This window comes from Lutzomyia longipalpis, chromosome 3, assembly GCF_024334085.1.
Source record: "Lutzomyia longipalpis isolate SR_M1_2022 chromosome 3, ASM2433408v1".
Classification (NCBI taxonomy): Eukaryota; Metazoa; Arthropoda; class Insecta; order Diptera; family Psychodidae; genus Lutzomyia; species Lutzomyia longipalpis.
In genome coordinates this window covers 7473854-7487416 of record NC_074709.1, presented here as the reverse complement: position 1 = coordinate 7487416, position 13563 = coordinate 7473854, and the positions used below count along the sequence as shown (strand labels likewise).

Below are 13563 nucleotides of genomic sequence, written 5' to 3'. Positions count from 1 at the left end.
GTTGTACACTACATATATTTTATGTGCCGCATAAATAGCTCCAAATATATATAATATGGAAAATAAAGTGGACGTATGCAGATCATTTTCCGGGGTATTTTGAATTTTCACAACACACACAAAAAATGTAATTAATGAGACAGAAATATGTGGGTTTTTTACAGCGTCAAAATAAATTTCTCGATGTCAACAGAGATATGAGATGAAAGGGAAAAAAGAATGGAAAATTGTGAGAATTTTTCACAAAAAAAAAACTCCCCCTTCATTTCATTGTCAAGTACATTACCATATTTCCCGCATATCTTATTTAGTGTGTGCGGTGCATTATCTCTCAATGGGTGTCTTGCATTGGAGCATAAGACAAATAACAAGTTCTTTCTTGGGACAGTCATCGTGGTGTGGAAAGAGAATGCGAATTGGTGGGGCTATGTAGAATGCAAAATGCAATAAATAATGTAAAAAAAAAACGTGCGAGGAGTGTTCCCAACAGCATAGACCACTCTCTCGATGGGAATGATTGTTGCTCACGCTCTCAAGAGACACAAAATTTATTAATTAAAACTATAGCTGGGAGTTGCTTTACTTTTTCAAATGTGCAAGGAGAGATTGCACGCGGCTTTTCACTTTCTTATGAGTGAAAATAAAAGTAAAAAGCCCTTTCGCGGAATTTATATAACTCTACATGAGATGAACTGAAACATACAAATATGTATCTAATTGGTATGTTTCATAGTCCTTTCCTTTAGATAAGGTTCATTTGAAAGTCACGCGTACGTGCACTCAACGATGATAAATAACAAGATCTCTTTATCAGTTGTATGACTATTCGTAGTCATCATTTTCTATTGCACACAGTTTCTTTGTGAAAAACCCGCATCATGCTTCTGAAATGACAAATCTGAGGTTCTTTGGAGTCATACCCAGAGCAACATTGCCTTTTCTTTGAATTACAGTGATGCCACGCAGTAAGAAGTTCTTTTTAGTGTCTTAAAGCTTTATTTAGATTAATAAAGTTTTTAGTACGTTGAAAATAGACGTACATATTGAAGAATAGTGTTAATTCGGAGTAACAGTCAGTTATAATGAAAAAAAAAAAGTAAATTTTGCTAATCAGCGACGTTTCGCTAATATATTTAAAAGGCATCCTCAGGCTCTAAGAGAGGGAAAATCAAATTCCTACAAAATTTTCTTTTCAAAATAATTACAGAAAAATTATTTTGAATTCAAATCTAACGGAAAAAAGTGGAAAAAAAGGAAATAAAAAGAAGGCAAAAGAGAGATAAAACGCGTACAAAAATGTAAATATCGGATATTCCGGAAAAATCTCTATTTAAACTTAAAGTTGAAAATTGAGAAAACTCAGCGAGGCCTCACTGTAGTTAGTATTTCGTATTGTAACAAAATAGCAATCAATTATATTTATAAAACAATTCGAGGGCTACATTCTAAAAGCAGGCGTCTCCATCTAATTTAAGATTAATTAAAGTACTAGGTGGCGCATAAGTTAATGCATGATTTTGCATGTAAAGCAGCCTTAAATCATGCATTAACTTATGCGCCACTCTATAGTTTTGTTTTCTTTAACATTTTAAATTAAGTAAAAATCGATTTTTATTTTTGCGACGCGTTTCGGCTAAATATATTAGTCATTTTCAGGAAACTTTGATTTTTAAAACATTTTTCAATATTTTAAATGAAAGCCAAAAGTTTGTCAAACTATTTAGAATACCAGGCGCCTCCATCATAAGAAAATTTATATAAAGATAAAACAAATGTTATATTTTTGCGTTTTTTCTTGATTTTTGGGTCGTCGGCAGCGTATTTTATAAGACGAGAAAACCTCTTTGCCTGCCGACGGCCAGAAAACCAAGAAAATTAGGAATTCATGCAGGGAAAATAAACTAAATAAAACGACTTAGGCGAGTAAACTATACCTTTAACAGAAAATTTTGTTCTATTCAGTGACCAAGAAATCCTTGAAATTTAAAGAATTTCTTTTGAACTTTCAAGGATTTCAAAGGTTTTTTGGTCGCTTAATTAGGTCCATTATCTCCCTTTTTATTTTTTTTTATGAAATATTGATTAAAATGAAGAAAATGAAATATCTAAATAAGTTTTAAAACTATGGCGCTCTAATCTTAGTTTCTGAACAATTTGAGCCAAAGTGGAGGCGCCTGGTAAAGCACATAAATTTTGTAAAATATATTTAATTCTAAAACCGAATGGGAAAGCATCTTAAATGATAAAATCTAACAAACACACCTGCAAAAACATTACCATTACTATTAATATTTCTTTTAATAACTCCAGTTTTAACTACCTCTCTATTAACACCTACCTCCTACCTATAGTAGTTTGAAGATAATGAGAAGAAAGTTCGCCTCCTTCAGGCAGTCTATAACTATCTCTCATTTCATTTTCTTTTGTTTATTTTCAAAGTGTTTCAATTCCATCCCCAATTGTTGTTCAATAGTAAATATTTTGGAATTTTCGAAAACTCATCCAAATATTATTCCATCTTGATATTACTCACCTAAAGCAAGACTGCGGTGAACCAAAATGTGTGAGTCACTCGGGGCTACTTTTTTTCCCGGTGCTGCTGCATTGATTGGTCAGCAGCATCCATTCCCTTTCGAAAGATTGCCTTTAGGTGAATCAAAGAAGAAATGAGATGCGTGTCCAATGTGTATGGGAAATGCCCCCCTCGAGAGAGTTCAGAATGTCCGGCATACGGTGATGATTAGTCATATGAGAAATGGTCCGTCTGCGCGAGGTGAGGATTTATATGTTGTACGTACAGTGTTATATAGCAATCGTTTATTTGCCATGCGTAAATGGGTGATCATCCGTGTTGACAAGTGCCCCCTTTCGTTGACTAATGACTTAGCTCTGTGTGGCACTTCGTGAAATTGCAATTTACACTGTAAATTTTAGCGTTTTATTTCTAAATTGACAACACGAAAAGCTCCCACAAGAAAGTCCCACAGGCGGTTGCAATAAAATGGTGCCATTTTTTTTTTAAATTTTAACAAGGTGTACGATCTACATAAGGTACAAACGGAAAAAGCTCGTTAGATCTTGAAATTCCATGAGAAAATTGCAGATGGTGATGCAATTAAACCATTCTTGCCTCCAGAGTGTTGCATATTACGGTTTTACTTTTTTGAATTAAGATTGATGTGAATTTTCTATTGGTTATAATTAATTGCCCTACCTATGGTGGAAAAAAATGTGCAAAAAGTGTCTCTATATATTTAATTTTAAATGGATAAACCAACAAAATCGATATAATAGCAATATTCAAAAGTAAACAGTCAATTTTCTCTTTCAATTTCAGAATTAAACACCCAATGGTGTGCCCAAAAGTGTTCCGGAGACGCGCAAAAGAAGCGGAAACCAGTTTTGTGTTGTGATGGTGTCTTGAGGAAGGAAAAAAAAACGAAAGAAATGGTATAAAATATATTTGTGCTGACACAAGTGGAAAAAGACAAGTTAAAAATATATATACAAAAGTCTTGAGCAAAAGTACTTAGAAATTCGTGATAAACATTGTTGAAAGCAATTAGAAGCACTCTCAGGCAATTGTGAAAGTAATTTTTCTGCCATTGGGGAAGAAGCAGCCACAAAAAAATCCTTCTCTGTGTGAAAGACATTGTAAGATCACGATTTTGGAGTTTGCTCTGTGTGCTGAAATTGCGTGACAAAGTTATAGAAATTGTATCTCCCTTTGTGAGATTTTCCATCCAATCCACGGGATTTGCCGCACTACACCGAAGCTCCAATTCAACCAGGAAAGATGTAAGTTGAAAATTTAATTAGATTTATCATATAGGGGGGACAGGGAGCTTATTTGAATCTTTCGAAAAATTGAATTAATGATTTTTCAGAGTTTCTTTTTTAATTTTCAATCTTCTGACTTTCTTACAAGCTGAGTTGTAATTTTGTTTAACGGTTTTCCCGGCGTTCCGGATTTAAAAAACGAAGTTCGTAAAAATTGAGATTTTTAAGATTGCTAAACACAAATAACGGGCTAAAACATTCAAATTAGTAGTTTTTGACAATTTGTTTGATTTGAACGTTTAATTTAATGAAACGATTGAGTTTTCTTAACCCTTGAAGGACACTAGTTCTAACTTCAAACTTTGACCATAATTTTCTTTCAAAAAGAAAACGTATTTCTAAATTTTCTTTCGACGAACTGACAATTAGATGCATAATTAACTGTTTAAAGACCGTAGGCATTCATTTTGGCTCAATATATAAAAATATAACTACTTATTCAAAATTAGGCATTTTTAGAAACGAGCTATGGGAAAAAATGTCCCAAATGTCCTTAAAGCTTAGTGATCTATTGAAAAGCCTCTAGATTAATAAGATAAATCCAAATCAATTTTTTTAAACTGTTTATTAGCATAAAAATTGATTTAGGAACGTAAGAAAAAAATAAAAGTTCGACGGAAAATTAGATTTTCCGTAAAGTTATTAAACATTATTTCAAATGAATTTTTCTTTATTTTTTAAGCTTTTTTTTAAGTTAGGTAGCTAATCTTTTATTAAAGAATTGATTTAAATGCTATCGTTGAAAATCGTAACTTTGGGAATGTAAGAGTTAAGGACAAGTTTAAAAAATCGAATTTTCCATTTTATAGCAACATAACTTGTAGAGATTATTATAAGGCAAATTTTTACAAAGTAAAATAAATTAAAACCTTAAATCTATTCTTTACAACTGAGACTTTTCATACAAATTGACCATAATAGCCCCGCTCACCTCTATACACGAAAAGTATTCTCAAATATTCAGTGAAAAACATCACGATTGCTCACCTAGATCACGCCATCTCCGTGCTATATACCAATTAAAAGCTACCAACATTCCTGTATGAAGTCACAAAACTTGCGTCACGGTTTATTTTAAAAATAATACAATCTTTGACACATGAGAAAGCAAGATAGAGACAAGAAAAAATTATCAATGTTAAATGGCGTCATCGATATTTCATGGCGATTTCCTTTCAAATGTAAACAAGTGTGTTGTCTGGTGTGTCTTTTTGAGACTCACTGGCAACCTCAACTACATAAAAATTTTCATTTTGCCGCGTGGAAAAATTCTAGATCATGGCGGTATTCTAAGATAAATATAAAGATCAAAATAAAGAAAAAAACCAAGATTTGGTATTCTACTTTAAAATTCCAAGAAATTTTCAGGATAATCTTGGAAATTCAAAATATTTCAAGATTTGGTATTCTAAGATAGAGATTTACGGTCGAACCATAACCTAAAAATCTTGTTTCTTCATACAACTTCCAAGACTTTTAGTATTCTGAGATACGAATCAAAATCAAAATAAAGATTTACAAAATGAGTTGTCAAAAGAGACTTGGATAAAAATATTCCAAGATTTTGTATTCTACGATAGAGATTTACGGTCTTATTATAACGTAAATTGTCTTGGATTTATGTGAAATTCCAAGACGGTTTTGGGGTCCTTTGAAAAATTGGTTTTCAAATGAGGTAAAGGCAAAGTAAATTCAGAATGGGAGATATGAAAACTCTTGAACAAATAGGGGATGCAGATGCAAAATGACGGGTTTTTGCCGGATTTGTGTTCACTCCATCTTGCTATTGATGGAGTGACCTCCGGATTGGGGATCTCATCCCCGGATTGTCACATTCTGGACAATCCTGGGATGTTGGTGCAAAATTTTTTGTTTTTCACTGGAATTGTGGTCACTTCTCCTTTGTAATGATAAAGTGACCTCCAGATTGGGGATCTCATCCCAGGATTATCAAGTCCTGGACAATTAGGGGATGCTGGTGCAAAATTGTGGGTTTTTCGACGGATTTATGGTCACTTCCTATTAGTAATGTTGGAGTGACCACTACTCTGGCGAAAAAACCACAATTTTGCACCAGCATTCCCTAATTGTCCAGGGCTTGATAGTTCTGAGATGAAATCCTTAGTCCGGAGGTCACTTTATCATTACCAATGAGAAGTGACCACAATTCCGGCGAAAAACAAACATTTTTGCACCAGTATCCCAGGATTGTCCAGGATGTGACAATCCGGGGATGAGATGCACAATCCGGAGATCACTTTATCATTACCAATGAGAAGTGACCACTAATCCTGGAAAAAAATTAAAAAATTGCCCCAGAATTGTCCAGGATATGACAATCCTGGGATGAGATCCTTAATCCGGAGGTCACTCCATCAATAGCAAGAAGAAGTGACCACGATTCCTAAGAAAAATTCAAAATTTTGCAGTAGCATACCCCCCCCCCCCAGTTACCACCAAATTATCATAATTTGGAGGCAGAAAGCACCTCTCCGACAATATTCATTCCATTCCCGGAGCAATAATGCCTGGGAATAATAGCCGAGATTATACAATCAGGGCTCCTGGATGTAATGGCAATAAGGAAGAAATTCCCATGAAGTGTTTAAATTTCGTTCAATTGTCATCCGAGAGCGAACGAGAAAGCGCAATAGAAAAAATTAATGCGTTAGAAAGAGATATCGCTAAAGTTTTCTTGGCGCGAAGCTGAAAACAAGAAACTGACAAGTAGGATAACGCAAATTTTGATTTTACTTTCCTGGATAATTCGTCGTAAAGTAGAATACCGACAGTCTTGGTCTTTATTTTGATTTTTATCTTGATCTTGAAAGGTGTCTCTATCCTAGAATACCACCCCAAGTTCAGTGTCCCTTGAACACATATGAATGGCATTTCTACTGAATTTCGCGTCCATGTCACATAATACATATAATAAAAAAGCTCTCATAATCTCATCTTATTCCCAAGATGATCTTTTCGCGGGCTCATCCGTTGAAACAGGTTCTTTTTTTCTTTCCATTCAGTCATCGACTTTGGGTAAAAACTTCTTTATTTGCGAATTCATTTTAATTGTTTGAAATTTTTGTTAGGATGAGCAAAGTAAGAAAAAAAAAGCTCATGGTCATTTCACATTGTCTAAGAAATGATTTTTTATATACAGACATATAATCTTTTTTAGCTACAAATAATATTTCCTCATAAAGTGAACAACACACAATAAAGTACAAGGAACTGTTCTCTAAAGAAGTGCTGATTCTTCTTTTCGCTGAATATGGTGCAAAGTGAGAGAAAGCTTCAATTGTTTGTATATAGTTGTTATGCTAAATTATGATATAAAGTTTTACAGGTTCTTTTCTTTATTATTTAGTGCTTATTTGGCTTGCAAATAAATCTGAAAATTTCGTGGGAGTTCCTTCGTTCTTTTAAGAGTTTATTACTTTCTTCCTCAGAGCAGTAATTGTCCTCCTTCATAAATCCCAGAATTTCTCAAAATCAATTCATGACAAAAAATAAATAATTTCTCTGCAAATTTTCTTTTTGCAAAAAGCATACAAACCTACCTATGTAGGTACTTTCAATTGGCCACACAAATGTTTTATCGTTTGAGATGAAAATGCATTTAAAAAGGTAGCTCTGCATATATTTCGGCGTTTATTTTACACCCAAAGAAAGTCTTTCTTTCACTTTATTACCTTTACCCAAACGTTGATACATCTTATTTGCAATCTACCACACTAATTATGCCCACGAAAGATTTATATTAAAATGATGATGAAAAAAAGAAACGGCAGAAAAATCAACAAGAGTGAAATTTGGGACAATGCCCACTCACGGTGTTAATTCATTTGCGATTTTTTAGCCGGCATAGCGTATACAATAAAGTTCATCTTTTTTTCTCATGGTGGGTTAAATGAAAAAGTTTAAGTAATAATCATATTATGGTTGAGATTTACCTGTTTACTGATTGATTAGCGGTGTGTGTGATTGATTTGCGCTCCTTCAATTTTTTTAAATAACTTTTTTTCTTGTTCCTCTCATTGCTATTTTTTGTGATGAAAATGAAATGTAGAAAAGTTTTCATATTTGAGCATAGACAGGTACAAAAAAATAAGCTTAGATGTAGGTAATTTAATCCAATGAAAGCTCAAAGAGGGGCTGTCTAAATAAATAAAGATAAATTTAAGTCACGATTCTGTGTAAAATCTTTTATTTTTATTCAAAAAAATAGAACTTTCATTATTTTTTAGTGTCCAGAGAAAGACTTGAAAATCAATTCTCAATAAAAATTCTTGAAAATTCATACAGTCCTGAAAGGAAGAAGTTTTTTTCGAAAGGATGGCAAAAGAACTTTACAACAAGGGGTGTATATCTGCCGAATATTTTGACTATTTTGGCGAATAATCCGAAGATTAGCGAATAATCACAATATTTCCGAAGATCTGAATATTCTCATTTTCAGCTAGAATTTAGTACTTCTTCAGCTTGAATTTACTACTTTCTAGGTCAGAATTTACTTTTTTTTAAGATTAAGTTTAGTAATTGTTAGACTTAAATTTAGTACTTGTTTGGCTTACATTTAATACTTTTTCGGTTTAAAATTAGTAATTTTTTCTATTTAATTTAGAACTTCTTCAGTTAGAATTTACTGTGTTTTCGACTAGATTTTAGTACTATTGCTTATTGAATTTTCAAAAAATACGAAATTCTAGCCGAACCAATAGTAAATTTCAGCCGAAAAAGTACTAACTTCTATAATTAAAAGTACTAAATTTTATCCAAAAACATAGTAAATTCTAGCTGAAAAAGGATACTGAAAACAATGGGAAAAGGTACTAAATTTAAGCTTATAAAGTGCTAAATTAAATTTTATTTCTTCGACTAGAATTTGGTACTCTATCAGACTTTTGCTCCTCAGTCTCTACCAATTTGAGACTAATATAAAGAAATGTTCGTCTGCTGAATATTTTCATTTCTTTGGCGAATCATCTTCACTATGAAGTGTACTAATCTTTTAGAACTTTTAAATTTTAAATTATTTTTCAAAAAATACTAAATTTGCAATTCTTTAATGTTTTAAAATGTTCTTTAAATTGGGGCCAGTAAAAGTTCCTTAAATCGCATTTGCTCTTTTTCTTTACCATATATATAACCTATATATGATAAGGGGTTCAGCTTGATGAACCCGCCAGAACTGGAAGCTTTAGCATCATTAATTGCAATAATTAATCAAGGGATTTACTGAAACAAATTAAACATTTTACAAATAAAATGTGGACTGGTGACACTATCTTTTTGCACTCAATATGTTTGTGAACCATTTGTCGTTGCAAAATGAAAGCAATCTGGCTTTTATCAATATTACTTTCGCATATGTTTCACAAAAAGGTGCGACAACATTTTCAATAATAAATACATAATCTCTGTGCATAAAAGCTACCTACATAAGTAGAGGCATTCAACAGGTATTTTAAATAATCTTTATTTCTCTCCGTTCATTGTTTGTTTCTTGCACCGAAAAGAAAATTAAATTACAACCAACTTTACCATTGTTCAATGAAATGATACTTTCATTTACTATTTCTATCTTTTCTTTCCAATAGTTACAGAGCTATCTCCTTGGTAATTGCATTTTTTTCACTTTTTTTCTGCGCTTTTAAGTATTTTTTTCTTTAATTCTCTACGCTTTGTAATTTGGCGTCTATCTTGTGACTTTTGCTATCATTTTTGCCCATACATTGCAGGAGAAAATTTACCATATCTGAATTGTGGCGAAATTCACACGCTCCACTATCGTTTTTCATATCCATTTGTGAATATCAATGAGTTTTGTGTGTAACAAGAGTTTCTTCGCGTCTAATATGAACATAAAATGCGACTCATTGCAGTGTGTGAGATATATAATAATTTTTTTCTGCTAAGAAAAACTCAAAGAAACAACTTTAAAGGCATTTGTAAATAGCCTTCCAAGGAGACGGAAAAGCGTGGAACTCTTGGAGGTAATTTTTTCTAAAAAAAAAAAAAGAAATGTGCAGTGTCTTTAATTTTTCCCCGTGCAATTCGTTCCCAAAATGTTGCACAAGATTTCTCTTTCTTGTATATTTGTTTTTTTTTTAATGGGAGCTGTTTTCCTCTGCGTGGTGTACTATTATTGTTAAGTTGCATGGGACATTTTATGAGACATTCTTATTCTCCCCGCCGAGGGCTGCAATATTTCCATCAAAGTTGAGTTTTTTTCTCGTGTTATTTTATTATTCCCACAAAAGAGCATCATAAACACGATGAAATTCCACACAAGAGAGGTCAATTTCAGCAATATGCTAAAATAGAAGATTGTCAGCGAGGGAAAAAAAAAGAATGATGTCAAACTGACCCAAATATTGCATATTATTTTATCTAATAGACAAACAAACAGACTTTAATGGTGTCTCTCTAAAGCAATTCCCAACTTGCAACAAACGCATGACATCCATTCATAAAATATCATATCTAATCGCGAAACTTTTTTTTCTTTATTTTCATATATTATTAATGCGTATTGGATTATATATTGATGATGATGGAAAATGTAGGTATTGTACATATACGTGGGGTAACTGAAGAAAACTACAAGTTGAAAAGTTGAGTGAGAGAGAAGAAGAAAATATCATTTACTGTAATATTTAATTAGTATATAAGATATTACCGCTATGGGATGCTGCGCGAGATGGCTTTCCTTAACCATCTTCTGCCACAGAGTGCGCGCTTTTAGCTGAGAATTATATATGTACATATGTATGTTTGCAAAGCCGCGAAGTTTTGTAAAAGTTGTTAGTGTGCGATGGTCGATGACTGACTGCATTTCTTCAAGTCTCTCGTTCTCCTCACACACATTTCCAGTTTTGTTTATGAAGAAATATGTTGCTATAGCCAAGCTCTCTGAACTCTTTGGTCGCTTACATTCCTGCACAGTTTCTTTTTGTACGTTGCCAAGAGAACATCGCGTGGTGCAGTGCTCAAACATTCACTCTCTGGGGGATTTTATTCCCTTCAAAAGAACCCTAATTTACTCAAAGAAAAGAAGTGCCCTTCAGCATAGTTTTGTGGTTCAAATGTGAAGGAAAAATTAAGTGCAAGAGGAAAAACTCTTTAAGGATCCGGTGGAATAAAGAAAGGTAGCACAGATTTTAGAGGAAAGTCTATATACTAAATTGTGCGTTAAATCCGCATAAGAGTCGCATTCGCGGTCAAGACGGCATTATGTATTAAGTAGTTTATGCTTAAAGCTTAATATCAGTTGGATGTATTAATTCCACATTCTTCTAACTGTAAGATTCAGAGAAATCTCAGTGATAGCTTAGAAAGCAATTTTTGAAACCTGGATTAAAGGATTTTGTTTAATTAAATTCTTGATATTTTTTTTTATTGAATGAATGAATTTAATGAATTTATTTTTTTTAAAGAGAATTAAACTATTTATTTGTTTGTATATAAAACTTTTCTCTTCAATTTATAAGCAATTAAGGTTTTTGGGGCGAAATAGAGCAGACTGAGGATAAATTTGAATTTGAATTTATTGGTCTTGATTCAGAACTAAATTTTAAAAGGTTTATCCTGAAACTGGGCTTGAAATTTTTTAATTTGAAATAAAATCAAGAGATTGATAGAAAAAAAACATAAGAATAGAATTTAGAAATAAAGTCTATTTGGGAAATTATCTGCTTTTCAAAATTGTTTTTAAACCATTTTAGAATAATAATAAAAAAAAATGAAAAAGGTTTCATCTTTCGCCCACTTAATGTGGACGAAATTTTTATAGTTTAAGATTCTAAGTGGGGGAATGAAACACGGGATCAATTGGAAATTCTTCGCATTTAATTCATACGACATTTCGAAGACTTTTTCCTGCTTCTTCAGGTGTTGTTTACTAGGGGGTCTATCTGTCATTGGATTCTGTCATTTTCTGCGGACATAGGAAATTAATTATTCATAAAAGAATTGAGAGATTTTTCCTTTTAACATATACCTATACTTCTATTTTCTTACTTTACTTTCAAAAATTGTAAAACATGGTTTATAAAAAGAGAATAAGATAAACCCTAATAGGTCATATTTAGACAATCTTTCCCTATTTTTAATTGAATGGAAATCATTAAGAATTCATCAAGTTTTTCAATTTTCAATAAAGAAAATCTAAACAAATCTTAACTCAATACTTCTCCTTCAATATGCGTCTCTTTTCTAAAAGAAAAACTTCAAATATCTTCCCTGAAATTGAATTAAGTTTCAATGCACTTTAAATATAAAATTTTACCGCTTTGGCAAAAAAAATCAACAAGTGTTTCTTCCGATGGTTCTTCTTCTTAAGTTTCTTGAAGAAGATTCGAATAAAAAAAAATCACACTCAAAGACACTTAAAGTGTGGAATGTATAACTGTTCATTATTCAACAACACAACGCACAACGAGATACAATAAAATGCGAATTAAAATGTTTACATTCAATGGAGCCTCTTCGGGAGATGAGCATGTATTTGGGATGGGGAGGAGGGGCCCACTATAGTGGAGAAAAGAGGTCCATATGTACCATGTATAATGGAAAATAAATGGTCAGTGACATAAAATTCAAATCTTCCATCAGACGCCATATGAGATTGCAGCAGCAGCAGCAGAGAAAATATCGTCAAATAAAAAATAGCAAAAAAAGAAGTCAAAGAAAATATCAATGTGCCCCAAGTTATTGGGAAATGAGTGAATATTAATTATCCTATACAAACTGTTACACAATTTTTAAGTCACCGCGTTTGATGCTCAGTGGACTCTTGTTAAAAAATTTTTTTGTGTGTAAGGAGAGAAGAAAAAAAAAGACGAAGAAACGACATTCTTGTGTGAAACTCCGAATAAAAGTCTGCGGCTAAAGAGATAGAAAATGGGGACACGCGAGGTATTAGATCTTAATGTGACATTCTAATTTAAAGCGCTCAATATATTCTCGATGAGCGACACACATAACCCGTTTCCACCACAATCTATGCTAAAATTTCCATACAAAAAATATGACAGAAGATTTCCATGCTGGATTTTTTTTCTTCTGTACATTTTGATGTGAATTTCACAAAGTCTAGCAGAGATTTATTTGCGGAATTATGTACCCATTGGCAGTCATTTGACATTGAATTTAAAATTATTATATACACGGTAGACAAACAAATTGTTATTTAAGCATTAACCTTTATTTATATTGGTGCAGTAGCTTTTAAGAAATTTTCAATAAAAAAAGGTGCTTCTAATACCTACATACGCTTCTTTACATGTACACAACACTCTGAGGAATGTTGTCATTTAGTGGCATTTTAAAGTAGAGAAGTCTCGGGTAAAATGGCTAATTTAAAGTATTTTCTTTAATCAAATTTTTTGAGAAAAAGAAAAAATCTCGCATTCTTTTAAGGTTAAAAAATCTTTTTTTTTTTATTTTCTAATTATCAGGATCGATTTTGCTAAAAATCTTTAATTTTCTTGCAAATTCTCTTAAGATTTAAAAAAAAATTATAAATTTAACAGAAAGTTTTTTTCTTAAGTTGTTTGCAAATAAGAAAAAAAATGTTTCAAACGTCCCTAAAAACCTTTCAGAAAAACTTAAAGCTTTCGTATTTATTAAAACCAAACAAACTTTAAAATTTAACTTTTAAGAAATTATTCAAAAAATTTTTTAATCAAGACGTCTGAAAAAGTTTTTTTTAATATAAAC

The 13563-nt window shown here is 32.2% G+C and overlaps 1 protein-coding gene across 4 annotated transcripts in view; it reads left to right on the top strand.

The window, feature by feature from the left end:
- The window catches only part of LOC129791767 (uncharacterized), a 49277-nt gene that overhangs the window by 3289 nt on the left and 32425 nt on the right, over positions 1-13563 (top strand). For 2 of the 4 annotated variants that reach the window (XM_055830154.1, XM_055830152.1), the window contains exon 2: positions 3338-3798. The gene's annotated coding sequence lies outside the window, so the exon portion shown is untranslated. Of the gene's footprint in view, positions 1-3337; positions 3799-10649; positions 10992-13563 lie in introns of those variants that run through there. The other 2 variants (XM_055830153.1, XM_055830155.1) reach the window with 2 other exon arrangements.